Source organism: Delphinapterus leucas, chromosome X (genome assembly GCF_059928025.1).
Source record: "Delphinapterus leucas isolate spDelLeu-1000000601 "Yukka" chromosome X, BTC_Dleu_Yukka2, whole genome shotgun sequence".
In the NCBI taxonomy this organism is placed as follows: Eukaryota; Metazoa; Chordata; class Mammalia; order Artiodactyla; family Monodontidae; genus Delphinapterus; species Delphinapterus leucas.
The window spans coordinates 13,551,009-13,558,387 of NC_143150.1; the positions used below are offsets into that span (position 1 = coordinate 13,551,009).

The 7,379-nt window shown below is 38.0% G+C and overlaps 1 pseudogene; it reads left to right on the forward strand.

The window, feature by feature from the left end:
• Nucleotides 1-4,990: 4,990 nt before the first annotated feature.
• On the forward strand, nucleotides 4,991-7,176 carry LOC111164528 (heat shock cognate 71 kDa protein pseudogene; annotated as a pseudogene).
• The last annotated feature ends 203 nt before the right edge of the window (nucleotides 7,177-7,379 follow it).

The following is a 7,379-nucleotide window of genomic DNA, read 5'->3' on the forward strand; positions in this document are numbered from 1 at the left end:
GACTTTATGTCAGCAACTTTCTTTCAAACAAAGTAGTTTAGAAAAATATATAATATATACCATTAAGTGTGTGTATATATATGGTAACATTTGTGGAATTTGAGTTGTGGTACATAAGAATTCTTTTATTATTTTTGCAGCTTTTCTGTCAGCCTTAAATTATTTAAAAATAAAAGATCTAGTGTTATCTTGCTGAAGTGATAATTAAAGGTAATTTTACAATCTTAACTACATTTAAAAACGAAGGCAAATTGAAAATAAATAAATTAAATGTTCAACTCAAGAAAGCAGAAAAAAGAAAAACAAAGTAAATTAGAAAGAAGGAAATTGTAAAGAGCAGAAATAAATTAATGAGTTTGGTAGAAAACAAATCAGAGAGAGGATCCACAAAATTTAAATATTGGTTCTTTGGGGAAAAAAGGAATGAGTACAGTGAGAAAATAACAACAATGGTCAAGAAAAGACAAATAATTTTAGGAACAAAAAAGGGAATATGACAGTCCTGCTGGTAAATTAGAGATTTCAGTGATCGTAAGAGAAAACTACAATCAACTTTATGCCCGTAAACTTGAAAGCTTAAAAGAAATGAATATTTTCCTAGAAAGTCTATCAAAAGTGACTCAAGAAGAAAACAGATACCTCCATAAACCAATAAACATTAGTGGAAGTGAGTTAATATTCAAAAATGTTCTACCTTAAAAAACACTAGGCTCAGGCAGTTTTACAGAAGAAATTTACCAAATCTTCCAGGATCAGATAGTCCCTCTTTTACAAACTGTTGCAGAGAATAGAAAAATAGGGGAGAAATATCTACGAGATTTTGGAAGAACTGAGCAGAGTATCTTGCTCTACCTGATATCAAAACTTCCCATAAAGGTACATGGGAATTCCCTGGCAGTCTAGTGTTTAGGACTCGATGCTTTCATTGCTGAGGCCTGGGTTCAGTCCCTGGTCAGGGAACTAAGATCCCACAAGCCGCTCAGTGCAGGCAAAACAAACAAACAAAACAAAACAAAACTTCCTATGAAGCTACAGTAATTAAGACACTGTGCTTGGTGCAGGGAGGGGCAAAAACACTGGAACAGAATAGAGGGCCCAGAAATATACTCAGATGAGCATGGACCCTGGATATATGTCAGGTGTGGGATATCAAATCAGCAGGGAGATGGAAGCATCATTCGGTATATGCTTCTGGTAGAATTGGGGATAATTTGAGGGAAAATAAAATTAAACCTTTATTACATATAATGTAAAACCAAACCCAGGAGAAAATCTTCATGATCACAGGACAGGAAAAGTTTTCTTAAACAAAACGAGACAAAACAAAACAGAAAAGCACAAATCATAAAGGAAGCAACTGATAAATTTGATTCTGTAATTTAAAAAATCTGCACAGGGGCACCATTTAGTATCTTGAAAACATAATGTTGAGTGAAAAAACCAAGTTGCCTCATGATACGGTATGACCTCATTTGTTAAATGTTGAAAAATACATACACTAATAGTGTACATTGTTTATGGATGTATATGTATGGTGTAAAATTATTAAAAATATGCATGGGAACTTTAATACTGTATTCCTAACTAACGAGAAGAAGAGAAAAATGGGGAATGGATTGGAAAGAGTACAATGGGGTTCTCAACTCTATCTGAAATGGGTTTTTTTCTTAAAAATAAATGAGGTCTGAAACAAAAATGGGCTAAAATTAAGATTTGATAACACAGAATGTGGGTAAATGGATATTTGTTAATATCATGTATTCACATCTGTATGCTTAAAATACCAATACCCCATATCCAAGCAGGGTGCTATAGTAGAGAAGCATCAGCCTAGATCATGGTTGAAGTGCAGGACCTACTGCTTGTTAGCTGTGTGACCCCTGCCAGATTACTTAATTTCTTAGAACATCAGTTTCTTCATTTGTAAATTGGGGATAGTTGTAGTACTTAAAACATCGCTGTGAGAATTACATGAACCAATGCACATAAAGTGTTTTGCCCCGTGCCTGATACATAAATACTCAGCACTCTGGCCTTTGTGATCATTTTCAACAAATTTGCCAAATTTTAATTTTTGGTGTTTTTTTTTTTTTTAGTGAGGTGTAATTGACATATAACATTATATTAGTTATAGTTGTACAACATAATGATTTGATATGTGTATATATCAGAAGTGATCATCACATTCAGTCTAGTTAACGTGTCACCATACATAGTTACAAAAATTTCTTGTGATGAGAAATTTTAAGATCTACTCTCTTAGCAGCTTCCAAATATGCAATACAGTATTATTAACTATAGTCACCATGCTGTACATTACATCCCCATGACTTATTTTATAAATAGAAATTTGTATCTTTTGACCCTCATTCAGCCATTTCACCCACGCCCCACCTCTGGCAACCACCATCCTCTTCCCTATATCTATGAGTTCTCTTTTTTTTTTTTTTTAAGATTCCATATATAAGTGAGATCATACGGTATTTGTCTTTCTCTGTCTGACTTATTTCACTTAGCAGAATACCCTCAAGGTCTATGTATGTTGTCACAAATGGCAAGGTTTCATTTGTTTTTCTTTTTTTTTGGCTGCGCTGTGTGGCTTGTGAGATTTCAGTTCCCTGACCAAGGATTGAACCCAGGGCCCTCGGCAGTGAGAGCTCGGAGTCCTAATCACTGGACCACCAGAGAATTCCAAAGATTTCATTTCTTTAACGGCTGAATAATATTCCATTATATATTCCAATATTTTATACCTATATCAATACACACAGAGACACACACACATACACGCACACCATGTTTGTCTTTATCCATTCATCCATTGATGAACATTTAGGTTGTTTCCATGTCTTGGCTATTGTAGACAATGCTGCAGTGAACATGGGGGTGCATATATCTTTTCAATTTAGTGTTTTTGGTTTTTGTTTTTTTTGGATAAATACCCAGGAGTAGAATTGCTGGGTCATATGGTAGTTCTATTGTTAGTTTTTTGAGGAACCTCCATTCTTTTTTCCATAGTGGCTGCACCAGTTTTCATTCCCATGAACAGTGCACTGGGGTTCCCTTTTCTCCACATCCTCATTGACGCTTGTTTATTTCTTGTTCTTTTGATAGTAGTCGTTCTGACAGGTGTGAGGTGGTATCTCGTTGTGGTTTTAATTTGCATTTCCCTGATAATTAGTGATGTTGAGCATCTTTGCATTTGTCTGTTGGCCATTTGTATGTAGTTTTTGGAAAAATGTCTGTTAAGGTCCTCCGCCCATTTTTTAATTGGGTTGTTTGTTTTGATGTTGAGTTGTATGAGTTCTTTGTATATTTTGGATATTAACCCCTTATCAGCTTTATGATTTGCAAATATTTTCTTCCATTCAGTAGGTTGCCTTTTCATTTTGTTGATGGTTCCCTTTGCTGAGCAGAAGGTTTTAGTTTCATGTGGTCTCATTTATTTATTTTTACTTTGATTGCCTTGGCTTTTGGTGTCAAATAAAAAAACATCATTGCTACGACCTGTGTTAAGAAGCTTACTGCTTATGTTTTCTTCTAGGAGTTTTATGGTTTCAGGTCTCACATTCAGGTCTTTAATCTATTTTCAGTTAATTTTTGTGTATGGTGTAAGATAGTGGTCCAATATCATTCTTTTACATGTGTCTGTGCAGTTTTCCCAGCACCTTTTATTGAAGAGACTGTCCCTTCCCCATTGTATCTTCTTGCCTCCTTTGTCACAGATTAATCGACCATATAAGCATGGGTTTGTTTTTAGGCTCTCTGTTTTGTTCCATTGATCTTTGTGCTGTTTTTATGCCAATACTATACTGTTTTGATTACTATAGCTTTGTAAAATAGTTTGAAATCAGGTAGCTTGATGCCTCCAGCTTTGTTCTTCTTTCTTAAGATTGCTTTGGCTATTCAGGGTCTTTTATGGTTTCATAGAAACTTTGGGATTGTTTGTTCTATTTCTGTGAAAAATACCATTGGAATTTTGACAGGGATTACATTGCATCTGTAGTATGGGTTGTATGGACATTTTTTAAAATTAATTTTTATTGGAATATAGTTGCTTTACAATGTTGTGTTAGTTTCTACTGTACAGCAAAGTGAATCAGGTGTATGTATACATATATCCCCTCTTTTTTGGATTTCCTTCCCACTTAGGTCACCACAGAGCATCGAGTAGAGCTCCCTGTGCTATATACAGGAGGTTCTCATTAGTTATCTACTTTATACATAGTATCAATAGTGTATATATGTCAATCCCAATCTCCCAATTCCTCCCACCGCCACCCCTTTCCCCTTGGTATCCATACATTTGTTCTCTATGTCTGTTGGGTTGTATGGACATTTTGACAGTATTAATTCTATCAATCCATGAGCATGGAATATCTTTACATTTATATGTGTCTTCTTCAATTTCTTTCATTACTGTCTTATATTTTTCAGTGTACAGGTCTTTTACCTCCTTGGTTAAATTTATTCCTAGGTATTTTATTCTTTTTGATGCAATTATAAATGGGATTGTTTTCTTAACTTCTCTTTCTGCTAATTTGTTATCAATGTATAGATACACAACAGATTTTGTATATAGATTTTTGTATCCTGCAAGTTTACTAAATTTGCTTATTCTAACAGTTTTTTTTGTGGAGTCTTTAGGGTTTTCTATATATAAAATCATGTTATCTACAAATAGTGATAGTTTGGGGCAGTCTTTTTTTTGTTAATTTTTCATTTTGAAATAATTTCACACTTGCAGAAATAGTTACAAAGACTCCCATTTACCCTTCATCTAGATTTTACCATAATCATTCTATTATCTGGATCAAAAAAACCTTCTCAATGAATGGGAAACCAAACCGTCATATATCCTCTGCTGTGGTAAAACTGGACTATTTGGGAGGCAGTAAATAACCGTGGTTAAGAATGTAGGCATTGGGTCTCATTGAACATGGCGGCAGCTTTACAGATTGCTGTTTTCTCCTCCAGCGGACCTGGGCCTGCACTCCAGCAACCATGTCTAAGGGACCTGCAGTTGGCATTGATCTTGGCACCACCTATTCTCGTGTGGGTGTCTTCCAGCACAGAAAGGTGGAAATAATTGCCAATGATCAGGGGAACCGAACTACCCCAAGCTATGTCGCCTTTACTGATACCGAACGATTGATCGGTGATGCTGCAAAGAACCAAGTTGTAATGAATCCCACCAACACGGTTTTTGATGCCAAACACCTCATTGGATGAAGATTTGATGATGCTGTTGTCCAGTCTGATAAGAAGCATTGGCCCTTCATGGTGGTGAATGATGCAGGCAGGCCTGAGGTTCAAGTAGAATACAAGGGAGAGACAAAAAGTTTCTATCCAGAGGAGGTGTCATCCATGGTTTTGACAAAGATGAAGGAAATAGCAGAAGCCTACCTTGGGAAGACTGTTACCAATGCTGTTGTCACAGTACCCGTTTACTTTAATGATTCTCAGCGTCAGGCTACCAAAGGTGCTGGAACTATTCTGAGCTCAATGTACTTAGAATCATCAACGAGCCAACTGCTGCAGCTATTGCCTATTGCTTAGACAGAAGGTTGGAGCAGAAAGAAATGGGCTGATCTTTGATTTAGGTGGTGCCACTTTTGATGTGTCAGTCCTCACTATTGAGGATGGGATCTCTGAGGTCCAATCTACAGCTGGAGATACCCACTTAGGTGGAGAAGACTTTGACAGCCGGATGGTCAACCATTTTATTGCAGAATTCAAGCGCAAGCACAAGAAGGACATCGGTGAGAACAAGAGGGCTGTCCGTCGCCTTCGCACTGCTTGTGAGCGTGCTAAGCGCACTCTCTCTTCCAGCACCCAGGCCACTATTGAGATTGATTCCCTCTGTGAAGGAATCAACTTCTATACCTCAATTACCTGTGGCCGATTTGAAGAACTGAATGCTGACCTGTTCCTTGGCACACTGGACCCTGTGGAGAAAGCCCTTCGGGCTGCCAAGCTAGACAAGTCTCAGATCCATGATATTGTCCTGGTGGGTGGTTAAACCTGCATCCCCAAGATTCAGAAACTTCTCCAGGACTTCTTCAACGGGAAAGAACTGAATAAGAGCATCAACCCTGATGAGGCTGTTGCTTATGGTGCAGCTGTCCAGGCAGCCATTCTATCTGGAGACAAATCTGAAAATGTTCAAGACTTGCTGCTGTTGGATGTCACTCCTCTTTCCCTTGGAATTCAAACTACTGGTGGAGTCATGACTGTCCTCATCAAGCGCAGCACCACCATTCCCACCAAGCAGACGCAGACTGTCACAAACTACTCGGACAACCAGCCCCGTGTACTCATTCAGGTTTATGAAGATGAGCGTGCCATGACCAAGGATAACAACCTGCTTGGCAAGTTTGAACTCACAGGCATACCTCCTGCCCCGTGGTGTTCCTCAGACTGAACTCACCTTTGATATTGATGCCAATGGCATCCTCAATGTCTCTGCTGTGCATAAGAGCACAGGAAAAGAGAACAAGGTTACCGTCACTAATGATAAGGGCCGTTTGAGCAAGGAAGACATTGAACGCATGGTTCAGGAAGCAGAGAAGTACAAAGCTGAAGATGAGAAGCAGCGGGATAGGGTGTCTTTGAAGAATTCTCTTGAATCCTATGCTTTCAACATGAAAGCTACTGTTGAGGATGAGAAACTTCAAGGCAAAATTAATGATGAGGACAAACAGGAGATTCTTGATAAGTGTAATGAAATAATCAACCAGCTTGATAAGAACCAGACTGCAGAGAAGGAAGAATTTGAACATCAGCAGAAGGAGCTGGAAAAAGTCTGCAGCCCCATCATTGCCAAGCTGTACCAGAGCGCAGGAGGCATGCCAGGAGGAATGCCCGGGGGCTTCCCTGGTGGTGGAGCTCCTCCATCTGCTGGTGCCTCCTCTGGGCCCACCATTGAAGAGGTTGATTAAGCCAGCCTAGCACAGGGTGAGCATTGTTCCACACAACATTGAAGGACCCAAATCTGTAGCAAATTCCATGGCAGTTTTAAAGTTGAGCTGCTATAGTAAACTGGGCCTTCTTGATACTTGAACATGGAATGTGTGCACAGGGAAAGGAAATAACACTGCACTTTACAAGCACTGTATTGTAAATGGAAAATGCAATGTCTTAAATAAAACTGTATTTAAAATTGGCAAAAAAAAATGTAGGCATTTTTTGTGACAATATGCATGGACCTTGAGGGTATTATGCTAAGTAAAATAAGTCAGAGAAAGACAAATACCATATGATTTCATTCATATATGGAATATAAAAACCAACAAACAAAAATAAATTAACAAACCAAGCCAAACTAAACCAAACACATTAGCCTAGGTACCCAACTAACACAATCAGCTATATAGAAC